The sequence below is a fragment of the Trachurus trachurus genome (assembly GCF_905171665.1).
Source record: "Trachurus trachurus genome assembly, chromosome: 15".
In the NCBI taxonomy this organism is placed as follows: domain Eukaryota; kingdom Metazoa; phylum Chordata; class Actinopteri; order Carangiformes; family Carangidae; genus Trachurus; species Trachurus trachurus.
In genome coordinates, this window is record NC_139906.1 from 7,455,151 (window position 1) to 7,468,634 (window position 13,484).

The following is a 13,484-nucleotide window of genomic DNA, read 5'->3' on the forward strand; positions in this document are numbered from 1 at the left end:
AAAGCCAAGGCCTGTGAAATCCTTGCCAAGGGGCAATAATTTGATTCACTTGGGTTGTGGTTGATCTTGGGAGATGATGGGGGTTTCGGTGCTGTCCGGCCGTGGTCCTACGAGGACGCTGCGATTCCCCTTGTTCTGCACCAGGCCTCTCCACAACATCTGGCTGTGGTGGAGGTGTGTCATCCTGCTCCACCACATCAGTTACACGTCTCTGGGAAAACTCAACAACAAATGGTGGTTGAGAGATGTCATCATAATCATTAACCATTAGTAGATCTTCAGGAAGACCTGGGTCATAATTTATTGGTAAATCAATCTGTTTACCTGCAGCTGGACGTAGCTCTGACCGATGTATTTGTTTCAGGGGTCCCTCTGCCTCCACTGGGCTGATGGTGTACACTGGCCCTCCATTTTGTGGACACCGCACAATCTTGTACGGCACAGAGCTCCAGTGGTCCTGTATCTTATGCCGTCCTCTGTGGCTGTGGTCCCGGCAGTAGACTAGTTGTCCAGGCTGCAAAGTATCCGTTTTAACCTTGTTGTTGTGTTGTTTTGCTCGTCGGTCAGCAGCTACTTGAAGCCGCTGCCTCGCTCCCAGGTAAATGCAGGCCAAGTTGTCCTGATGGTCGGCGGTCCACTCGTCCGCTGTCAGCGACTCCGGCTGTCCTGTGAGACTTAACACACAATCAATAGGCAGCCGTGGTTCTTGTCCAAACATTAACATATGTGGTGAATATCCTGTGGATTGGTGTTTTGTGGTGTTATAAGCAAATATTACTTGAGGCAGGTGCACTGTCCACTGTCTTTTCTTTTCCTGAGGCAGGGTCCGGAGCAGGTCATGCAGGGTCCTGTTAAACCGTTCGCATTGGCCATTACCTTGAGGTCTGTATGGTGTCGTCCTAGTTTTTGTGATGTTGTAAATACGACACAACTCCTGTATTACTTTACCCTCGAAACAACGTCCTTGGTCAGAATGTATTTGGCGAGGGACTCCAAAAACATAGAACCAGTGTTTAACCAAAGCTGCAGCTACTGCTACTGCTGTTTGGTTTCTCGTTGGAATGGCCTGTACATATTTTGAAAACACATCTGTCATGATTAGGATGTTTTCCCGTCCATCAGATGCGGGCTCTAGAACAGTAAAATCTATAGCCAAAATGTCATTAGGCTTAGAGGCTGTCAGGTGGCCCATAAAGCTCCGTGGTTGAGTATGAACATCTTTGGACAATGTACAGCGTTCACAAGCTCTGCAGTATTCCTCTATTGTATTGTTCATACCTGGCCAGTAGCATCTCCTCCTAATGAGATCTGTTGTCCGTTCCACACCTTGGTGGCCATGGTTGTCATGAAGACTGAGGAGGACATCCTCTTGCAGTTTTTGTGGCAATAACAGCTGATTCCAAGTTGGTCCCCCTTCCGGTGACTCCACTTGTCGAAAAAGAATACCATCTTTTTCAATTACCCGGTCCCATTGCTTCAAGAGCTTCAGGAGCATGGGTGATGCCTTCTTCCTCTCATCCTTATTTGGTCGTTGTCGTCTGTCCCAGAAGAAACGAAAGTCCCGGATCAGTGGGTCTTCTGCCTGCAACACAGCAAGGTTAGCTCCAGCCTCCCAGGGAGACACCATTACAGCCTGTGATACACAATTTTGAGATGTCAATACACCATGCTGCTTTTGCACTGCACACCTCAGTTCCTCTGAAAGGGCAGATGTAGGAGCAAGGGTTAGCATATGCTCCAGATTCGCATTTTGCCTGGACAAAGCATCTGCATTTGTGTTTGTTCTTCCTGGTTTGTATTTGATGTCTATGTTGAAGTTTGCCAATTCTGAGGCCCACCTCTGTTCAACTGCTCCCAATTTGGCTGTCTGCAGATGGCTTAGAGGATTGTTATCAGTGTAGACTGTGCATTTTTGGCCCACCAAGTATTCTCTGAATTTTTCTGCAACAGCCCATTTAAGGGCTAAGAATTCCAATTTCATGGAACTGTAATTTTGCATATTTCTTTCAGTTCTTCTCAGACTGCGGCTGGCGAAAGCAATGGGTCGAACTTTGCCCTCCCACTCTTGCGACAGGACTGCCCCCAACCCATCATGGCTAGCATCTACATCCAGGATAAATGGTTTGTTAAAATCAGCATAAGCTAGTACTGGGGCTGTGGTGAGTTTCTGTTTGAGTGTCTGGAAGGCTGCATGACATGTCTCGGTCCAGTGGGGTTTGATTGAATTTTTGACTCTCTTGTCTTTACTAGTCAGTTTTGCAGCCAGGGAGTTTAATGGGGAGGCAATTTGAGAAAAGCCAGAAACAAATCGCCGATAATAGCTGGCAAAGCCAAGGAATGATTTTAGTTCTTTAACAGTCTCTGGGCATTTCCACTGGGCTACTGCAGCGATTTTATCTGGATCAGTGGCGACCCCGTCCTCAGACACCACATGGCCCAGATACTTGACTTGTTTTTGGAAGAAGCAACACTTGCTCAACTTGACCTTTAAGTTCTCTTTTTGCAGACGCTGTAACACCAGCTCCAATCTTTGCAAATGTTGTTCTACAGAGGTTGAAAAGACTACTACATCATCCAAATACAGAAGCAGGGACTGCAAGCTTTGATCTCCAAATATCCTTTCCATTAATCTTTGGAAAGTACTAGGTGCATTACACAACCCAAAAGCCATTCGATTGAATTCAAACAGGCCGAATGGTGTGCAAAAAGCTGTTTTCTGCTTATCTGCTTCAGCTACAGGGACCTGATTGTATCCACTGGCAAGGTCTAGTGTAGAGAACCATTTAGCACCGGTCAGAGCGTCTAATGATTCTTCGATTCTGGGCAATGGATAGGCATCTCTTCGTGTTTTTGCATTGAGTTGCCTGTAGTCTACACACATCCTCAGGGAACCGTCCTTTTTCTGAACTAAAACCAAGGGTGCAGCATAGGGACTGCAACTCTCTCTTATGACTTGAGCCTGTAGTAGCTGTTTAATGTGAGCTTTCACTATTTCAAATTGAGATGGAGGGATACGACGGTAACGTTGTCTAGTCGGAATGTCATCTGTCAGTGGAATGTTATGTTCAATGAGTGTTGTACAGCCCAGGTCACCATCCCCTGTTGAAAATACATCCCTGTACTTTCCAAGCAAATCTTTTGCTTTCAGTTGCTCTTGGTGGCTCAATTTAGACAGATCAACTGACTGTAGATCTAAACCCTGAGAAGGGCTAGCAGAGGCTTGGGAGCACATTACAGTTACTGTGCCTTGAGCATCAGTCTCTTCATTGAACACAATTGTGGAACTATTAGCCTCCACTACATGGACTGAATGCAGCAAACCTAATGGGGTTCGTGGCTGAAGGTAGGCTACTTCACTGTTCACGTTTGTAACTGGAACATAGGCCAGTCCGTCTTTTAGTGTGGCTAGAGCTGTGGACACCAGTAGGCCTGCAGAAATGTGGTTTGCACTATTATCGGGTTCCAACAGGAATGTGAGTGAGTTGTATTGTTTACCTTTTGGACCTGTGGTTGGAATCATCACTGTGGTACCTGCAGGGATCTGGACAGGGTTCTCAGCATGCACTCGTAGTGTACCGAGTCCTTCTTCACTGTGCTCGTTCTCCATCAAATGACACATTTGTAGTGCTTCCCTCCAACCAGGTGCGGCCTGTGTAACCTGAGGGATAGAGAACATGGCGGAACCATATTCCTCATAGAGATCAGTATACAATTGACTTATGATGTTCATTCCCAACAGCCCAGGCACTTTTTCCTTCTGTTTCTGTAATGATGTGAAACTGGGTGGGTCTTCAACAATTAGAACACCACAATCATGAAGAACTCGACCTAAGACAGTGACCTCCACCTCTACATACCCCAAATATGGGATGGCAAGCCCATTGGCAGCAGAGAGGTTTAGCCACTTACAGTTGTTAATTTTAGGCTGGTCTGAATGAAAATGTGACATGAAACAACTCTTTGTTAGTGTGGTAACATTTGAACCAGTGTCCAATAATGAAGGTACATTGATCCCATTCATGGTAAGTTGCACTACGGTGCATGGACCCACCAACTGTTTCAAAAGTTCTGGAGAGACTGGGTTAGGGTCAGACTCAGTTAGATCTGTTACCTGGTGAGAGACAAAAGTTGGCTCCATCACTGGGTGCTCCACTTGCACTGTCTGGACACTTGGGTTGGGATTCGTTCTCAAGGTAGTGGGCATGGCCTGGCGACAATATCGAGCAATATGACCTTGTTTATTGCAACGTAGGCACCTCCGTTCCCCTTTAAATTTGGCTGTGGTCTGCTCAAACATTGACTGCAGAGACTGAAACTGTTGTGTTAAAGAGGAGATTTGAGTCTGTTGATTCTTTATTAGTTCTGTGATGGCCAGAAACTCTGGAGACTGTTTTGACTCTTGCACTGAAGTGGCAGTTGTTATGTTGGCTCGTGTAACATTGCACTGGGAGGAATGGGAATTGCGCCCTCTATCAAAATCCTCACCCCATCTAATGGCTTCTTCTCTGATATCGATCAGTGACATTCTGGGTTTACCTCTCACCACTTCCCTCAGGTGGTGCCGTAGCGTTCCATCCCGGACACGTTCCACAAACTGGTCTCTCAGGGCTACCTCTGAGTTTGGGACTGCATCTGGATTTTTATCAAGAACAGCATCCATTAGTGACATTAATGCATGAGAAAACTGTCTCAGTGACTCCCCCTCCTGCTGTCTACGTTCATAGAACCGTTGCTGCAGTACAACCAAGGGCTTTTTACCACCATACAGTAATTTTAAAATGTCAATGATCTTTTGAGGATCCTCTCTTTCTCTATGTGGCCTGTGCTTGATCTCACTCCGTGGTTCACCTCCCAGATGATCAAGGAGGAAAATAGCTTTTTCTTTGTTAGAGAATCGGCGCCCTTCCAGACAGGCTTCAACTTCCTCCATCCAATCCTCCAAACCAATGCTATCAGGTGAGTCTTGATCACCATAAAACTTTGGGCACCTCCTTTCACGTGGAACATAAACAGTTCTGTCAATTCTGGGGGCAGAAGCAGAGGCACTAGAGGCGTGAGAGTTACTGGCAGCTTGTTTTAAAAGTTCATTTTCAGCCTGGAGTGCTCTGAACTGCTCACGCAGGGCTGCTAATTGATCCTCAGATTCACTCATATTTAAACCACTTTTTACAACCCAAGGAAGAAGTGGGATTACAGCATCTTCTGCGCCTTGGGGTGATGAACCAGCCTTGATGACCCTTTCAGTCTTCTGCACTGACTGCCGTTTAGTATTTTATCATCAAACAAACAAAAAAAGTTAAACTATGACATGTACCACACACTGACCGTTTCTCAATCCTGCCAACAACGCCAAATGTAACCTTGAGGATTGTCTAGCACACAGGGGCTTCAATTAAGGAGGCCACAACGGTCAGTGTGGGTCAATCATAACATGCCATTTATTTACAATAAATCAAATTCTAAAATAACACAGTCAATGAAGAACAAGAAGACAGACAGTCATATCACGGCTGGGGGACCAACCACCCACTGCCTAGGACACTGGGAGTAAACTAAATATCACAAAGAAATATAAACCCAACACACTTCAAATAAAGACACCACACTAATAAAATGTGCAACCACAAACCATATCACCATCTAAAGTGAACTCCCAGCATCTCAACCACACCGGTGAATGGAGGACCCCACCAGCCGCAACACTAGAAACAGGAGAGGACAGAATGTTAAAATCCTAAAAACTAAGCAAACTCTAATTTAAAATAATAAAAGACAATAAAATCAATATGACTAAAATATAAAATACTAAACTAAAATAAACGGCAGTCAGTGCTGAGCCTAAAAGCAAAAGAAAGCACTGTTAATTTAAGTTTGTAGGACATAAAAATACGAGGTTTAAATGATGTTTTTGCATACCTCTGTATTTTAAAACAGTCAAGGAAGTCCTACAAACAAATGATAGACCCACAATTAAAATCATTAAAACACAGATACCTCAGGGTGCACGAATGCACCCCTACGTTACCCTAACAATTAAAATACTACCCTGATAAAACAATTCTAAAAAAACCCAAAAGTTTCTTACCAGAGCAGAGAGTCAACAGCCACAGCCACACAAAGGATTTGGAGAGAGTGACTCCTGGAGTCACACCTGCAATTAATCAGCTCTCCTCAATTCCTGTCTGTCCTCTGATTGGTCTCTGCTCTCTGCTGCTTCTCGTGACCTACTGCTACATGAAGACCGGAGCCACGTGATCATTTTTGGCCTGCAGGAAAGAGTAGACAAAGTACACAGTAAACACATGTTAACTGCCCTGAAAATGATGAGCAGCATGGAGGTATTTGGATGTTTTTTGGTGTGTCTTATTGGACGAAGAAAATTGAGCTCAGTTTGCCACCGTCATACCGTCAACAAGAGACAAAATAGGAAAACTGCCACTGCAGCTTTCCATAACTTTTTGAATGGGAGCACTCAGTTTCTTAAGTTTACCATCTCCTATGACAATTCTTGTATGCATTTTCTTGATATTCTGGTTGTGAAAGTTAATGATAAACTGTGCACAGATTTATATAGGAAACCAACTGACCGCTATACACTACTTCATGCAGACAGTTACCATCCTACAGTACAGTACAGTACGAAGAAAGGTATTCCTTTGGGTCAGTTTAAGCGTGTCCGTATGATTTGTGGCACAGATGAAGATAATCATTCTAAAGACTTGGAGGCAAGGTTTCGACAGCATGGTTACCCTGAACAGTGGATAAACCCAGCCCTTGATAAATTTGGTGGTGTGACTCAGTCTGAATGTTTAACCCAGGAGAAAAAAGACAAGAAACAACTTATTAATTGCTATGTACAGTATTCTCCTCTGGGCCGAGAGTTTGAGAAAGTTGTTAAAGGTGTACAGAAAAAAAAATTGTATTTGAGCCCACTCTGGATCATAAAATTAATGTAATAACTCATCTATCAGACGATGTAGGCCAAACTTTGTGCAAAATGTTATTTTTGAGTAAATCCAGGATGAAAGTGTGTATTTTTTTTTTTGCATTGGATAATGCAGGCGCACAGATTATACGTCAGCCTGTACACGATTCACCAGCCACTGATATTGGACCCCTCCTCCTTGAACCGCCACCTTACCGTGGTGGAGGGGTTTGAGCACCCGAATGATCCTAGGAGCTATGTTGTCCGGGGCTTAATGCCCCTGGTAGGGTCTCCCAAGGCAAACAGGTCCTAGGTGACGAGTCAGACTAAGAGCGGTTCCAAGCCCCTATGAAAAAGAAAACATCGAGGAAGTGTACGTCGCCTGGACTGGCGTTACCGGGGCCCCACCCTGGAGCCAGGCCTGGGGTCGGGGCTCGCAGGCGAGCGTCTGGTGGCCGGGTCTTGGCCCACGGGACCCGGCCGGGCGGAGCCCGAACGAGCGACGTGGGCCCGCCTTTCCGTAGGCTCACCACCCGCGGGAGGGTTCAGAAGGGGCCGGTGCCGTGTGATTTGGGTGGCAGCCGTGGGCGGGGGCCCCGGCGACCCAATCCCCGGACAACGACTCTGGCTTTAGGGACATGGAATGTCACCTCGCTGGGGGGGAAAGAGCCTGAGCTCGTGTGGGAGGCTGAGAGGTATCGGCTAGAGATAGTCGGGCTCACCTCCACGCACAGCCTGGGCTCTGGAACCCAACTCCTTGAGAGAGGTTGGACTCTCTTCCACTCTGGAGTTGCCCATGGTGAGAGGCAGCGAGCTGGTGTGGGCTTGCTCATAGCTCCCCAGCTCAGCCGCCATGTGTTGGAGTTCTCCCCACTTAACGAGAGGGTCGCTTCCCTGCGCCTTCGGGTCGGGGATAGGTCTCTCACTGTCGTTTCGGCCTATGGGCCGAACGGCAGTGCAGAGTACCCGGCCTTCCTGGAGGCCCTGGGAGGGGTGCTGGAAAGTGCCCCAACTGGGGACTCCATCGTTCTGTTGGGGGACTTCAACGCTCACGTGGGCAGCGACAGTGTTACCTGGAGAGGTGTGATTGGGAGGAACGGCCTCCCTGATCTGAACCCGAGTGGTGTTTTGTTATTGGACTTCTGTGCTAGCCACAGTCTGTCCATAACGAACACCATGTTCGAGCATAAGGGTGTCCATCAGTGCACGTGGCACCAGGACACCCTAGGACGGAGGTCAATGATCGACTTTGTAGTCGTGTCATCTGACCTCCGGCCGTATGTCTTGGACACTCGGGTGAAGAGAGGGGCTGAGCTGTCAACTGATCACCACCTGGTGGTGAGTTGGATCCGCTGGCAGGGGAGGAAGCTGGTCAGACCTGGAAGACCCAAGCGTATCGTGAGGGTCTGCTGGGAACGTCTGGCAGAATCCCCTGTCAGGGAGGTCTTCAACTCCCACCTCCGGGAGAGCTTTGACCGGATTCCGAGGGAGGCCGGAGACATTGAGTCTGAATGGACCATGTTCTCCACTTCCATTGTTGACGCGGCCGTCCGGAGCTGTGGCTGTAAGGTCTCCGGTGCCTGTCGCGGTGGCAATCCCCGAACCCGGTGGTGGACCCCGGAAGTAAGGGATGCCGTCAAGCTGAAGAAGGAGTCCTACCGAGCCTGGCTAGCTCGGGGGACCCCCGAGGCAGCTGACGGGTACCGGCAGGCCAAGCGGACAGCAGCTCGGGCGGTCACGGAAGCAAAAACTCGGGTCTGGGAAAAGTTCGGGGAGGCCATGGAGGAGGACTACCGGTCAGCCTCGAGGAAATTCTGGCAAACCATCCGGCGCCTCAGGAGGGGGAAGCAGTGCTCCGCCAACACTGTTTACAGTGGAGGAGGGGAGCTGTTGACCTCGACTGGGGATATCGTCGGTGGAAGGAATACTTCGAGGATCTCCTCAATCCCACTGACACGCCTTCCGTCGAGGAAACAGAGGCTGAGGACTCAGAGGTTGATTCATTCATCACCCAAGCTGAAGTCACTGAGGTAGTCCGGAAGCTCCTCAGTGGCAAGGCATCGGGGGTGGATGAAATCCGCCCTGAGTACCTCAAGTCTCTGGATGTTGCGGGGCTGTCGTGGCTGACACGCCTCTGCAGCATCGCGTGGCAGTCGGGGACAGTGCCTCTGGACTGGCAGACCGGGGTGGTGGTCCCTCTCTTCAAAAAGGGGGACCGAAGGGTGTGTCCCAACTACCGGGGGATCACACTCCTCAGCCTCCCGGGGAAAGTGTATTCCAGGGTGCTGGAGAGGAGAATTCGGCCGATAGGAACAATGCGGTTTTCGTCCTGGCCGTGGAACGCTGGACCAGCTCTACACCCTCCGCAGGGTGCTCAAGGGCGCATGGGAGTTTGCCCAACCAGTCCACATGTGTTTTGTGGACTTGGAGAAGGCTTTCGACCGTGTCCCACGTGGCATCCTGTGGGAGGTGCTCCGAGAGTATGGGGTCGGAGGCCCTCTGCTGAGGGCTGTACGGTCCCTGTACGGTCCCTGTATGACCGGAGCAGGAGCTTGGTTCGCATTGCCGGCAGTAAGTCAGACCTGTTCCCGGTGCGTGTTGGACTCCGGCAGGGCTGCCCTTTGTCACCGGTTCTGTTCATTATTTTTATGGACAGAATTTCTAGGTGCAGCCAAGGGCCGGAGGGGGTACGGTTCGGGAGCCACTTGATTTCATCTCTGCTTTTTGCAGATGATGTGGTCTTGTTGGCTCCCTCGAGCCAGGACCTTCAGCATGCACTGGGGCGGTTTGCAGCCGAGTGTGAAGCAGCTGGGATGAGAATCAGCACCTCTAAGTCCGAGGCCATGGTTCTCGACCGGAAAAAGGTGGCTTTCACCCTCCAGGCCGGGAGAGAGTTCCTGCCTCAGGTGGAGGAGTTTAAGTATCTTGGGGTCTTGTTCACGAGTGAGGGGAGAATGGAGCGCGAGATCGACAGGCGGATCGGTGCGGCGGCCGCAGTAATGCGGTCTTTGTATCGGCCCGTCGTGGTGAAGAAGGAGCTAAGCCGAAAGGCAAAGCTCTCAATTTACCGGTCAATCTACGTTCCCACCCTCACCTATGGTCATGAACTCTGGGTCATGACCGAAAGAACTGGATCCCGGATACAAGCGGCCGAAATGAGTTTCCTCCGCAGGGTGGCGGGGCGCTCCCTTAGAGATAGGGTGAGGAGCTCTGTCACCCGGGAGGAGCTCGGAGTAGAGCCGCTGCTCCTCCACATCGAGAGGAGTCAGCTGAGGTGGCTCGGGCACCTGTATAGGATGCCCCCTGGACGCCTCCCTCGTGAGGTGTTCCGGGCATGTCCCACCGGGAGGAGGCCCCGAGGAAGACCCAGGACACGCTGGAGTGACTATGTCACTCGGCTGGCCTGGGAACGCCTTGGGGTCCCCCCGGAAGAGCTGGAGGAAGTGTCCGGGGAGAGGGAAGTCTGGGCATCCCTGCTCCGACTGCTGCCCCCGCGACCCGATTCCGGATAAGCGGCGGACAATGGATGGATGGATGGAGTATTCTCCTCTGGGCCGAGAGTTTGAGAAAGTTGTTAAAGGTGTACAGAAAAAAAAATTGTATTTGAGCCCACTCTGGATCATAAAATTAATGTAATAACTCAACTATCAGATGATGTAGGCCAAACTTTGTGCAACATTTTATTTTTGAGTAAATCCAGGATGAAAGTGTGTATTTTTTTTTTGCATTGGATAATGCAGGCGCACAGATTATACGTCAACTTGTACACGATTCACCAGCCACTGATATTGGATCCGTCATTCAAACGTCTGAGACACACACACACACACACACACACACACACACACACACACACACACACACACACACACACACACACACACACACACACACACGGAGCTCGGTCTCGCCCCAAGCTTTGAATATCCCACCCGCTCGATAACAACCAATCAAATTTGTTTTCCTTACTCGGGTAAACTCGTGTTGCAGCTCGTGACAACTCGGCGAGACAAACAGGACAAACGGCCATTTCTGTACACCTTTAAGAAAGACTGTATACTAAGCTCTGATCCTGCTCTGACTGAATCATTTACTGACCCACCACGGATTGTCCACAAAAGGCCTCCTAATTTAAAAAAATCTACTTGTCAGATCATACCTGCGTCAGCCCACACCATCCCATTTTCTTACTATGTGCACAGTGTAGTTTCACTTACAAATACCACAAATTTAATCATTCAGTTACTGGGAAATCTTTTCACATTAAAGGTATCATTAGCTGTACCACACCTAACATCATCTATATGGTCAAATATATGTAGGATGTATATAGAATGTAGATAGGAAAATCATTCAGACCTTTAAAAACCAGGATATCAGACCATAGGAGTGAGATTCAGACAAAAGACTTTAGAAATCCTGTTACTCTATTTTTTTTTTTCAGGCGAAACATTGTTTCATTTCATTTCATTTCATTGTTAAAATATATTGGGATTGAACGTGTCCAGTTGCCACCCAGAGGTGGTGACATCAATGCTTTATTACAGGGATAGTTAAAGGGATAGTTCACCCAAAATTCTAATTTCACCCATTTTCTACTCACCCTCATGTCGACTAAGGGTTGGGAGAAGTTTCAGAGCCATCCGTGCCGTTTTGGAGTTACAGCGGGGTTTCTGTGTCAGTGCAAACCTCACACGATTTGCATTGACACCGGCAGAGCAGTGAACTGAAACACTCGGAGCTTCCGCTACAAACAAGCTTAAAATATATACTTATTTAATTTTTTTCAGAACAATTTCTCATGTCGGGGCTTCAATACAAGAGGGACATTGCAGACGAGCAGTATCAAGGTATTTGGATGTTTTTTGGTGTGTCTTTTTGGACGAAGAAAATTGAGCCCCGTTCGCCACCGTCACATGGCAATGCAGCGCTGCACTGACCCCCCCGTAACTCAGAGAAGGCACGGAGGACTCTGAACCTTCTCCCAGCCCTTAGTCGACATGGGGGTGAGTAGATAATGAGTGAAATTACTGCCTAAACCTATCCATGTATGGCCTCAACCAACAGACCAACATCCTCCACAGACTCCAGACTTTACCACATAAGACATTAAGTGAATAAGTAAAAGAAAGAACAAATAGATAAATATCAGTCAAAATGTTCTCACCAGTGAGTAAACTCCATAGATGGCCGCAAGGGTCAAAGGGAAACCTAGACCGATGACAATACTTTGCACCACATACACGATGGCTTCTTTGAAGAGACGATCAGTGTAGCTGGGGTTGATGATATAGTAGTGGATGACGCAGCCATTGTAACTTCTGTTCAGTGATGTGTTGTTGATGTACAAATCTTCCATCTTCCAGTGAAACCTGACATTTGAGGGATCGTTAAGTGGCTCAATATGAACTTGACGTGTCAGAGATCACACTATCTGTTCACACAAATATAGTAAAACTATGATAAAGAAATAATCTTATAGTGATCCAGCATTTTAGCAACAATATCAATTCACTGGTCTTAAGATAGGTGAAAAAACATCAACTACCCGGTAGAGATGACTGTACAGCTTCAGTCCAGCCCCTTGTTATGTATCAAAAACTTAACAGTATTGATTTAAAAGGTTATAGCCTACATAGAGTGAGAGAAGTAACAGAAACTTTACCTTTGAAAGCTGCTGGATCACAACCAGGATTAGTTTCTTTTAGCAGAGTCTGTTGTTTCTCCTCTAAATCCTCACAGTCTAATAATGTGTAATTCAGCAATGTAGCATCATTAGTTATGAGGGAGGTTCTTCATGATGTGACCTCTGAGGAAATCAGATGGTTATCTATACAAACAGTTATGAAAACGATGCAGGTGCATGACTTCTCTGAACTACAACATTAATTTGTTTGTGTTAGTTCACAACTGTGTGACCAGGAAATAAGTTGTAAGCAGGATGTTGACATTTAATAAAGGTAAACAAGCAGTATGTTACTTAGTTTATTGAGAAACAATGTAGAAAAAAAATATGTATGCAAAAAAAGTAGCCTAACCTGCTTAAGTGCATCTCTTTCTCTCTCTCCTTCTTTCTCTGTCTACATGGAGAGACTTCCTATAAGTTGACGTCATTCATGCTGAGATCTCTGTCTGTTCATCCTGCAACAACACACACAGGCCAAAATCTTGTCCACAGCTCTTTTCCTGCTGAACAGGCTACAGAAACAAGTCTGCAAGAGGACTGGACATCATGAAAGTGACAGTCACTTCAGTGAAGGGTTGATTTGGAGAGAGGGGGGCGGGGACTGGTGTGGGACCCGGGAGTGTGTGCCATAGAGAGAGGAAAAAGAGAGCTAAAAGTTAGACTGAGGTCTTTCATTTTGTTATGTTGGCGTTGGCTACGGCCCACAGCAGCCGGTGTTTTGTACTGGAATAAAAGTGAGAAACCAGCACGGTAGTGGTTTATTATCTGGGATGCTACTGCATGAACAGAGGGAAGGGAAGCAGGAAGACGGCAAAAATGATTTCCATGGCCTCAGGATAAACTCCAAAACTGAAGAGTAGAACAAAGACTGGA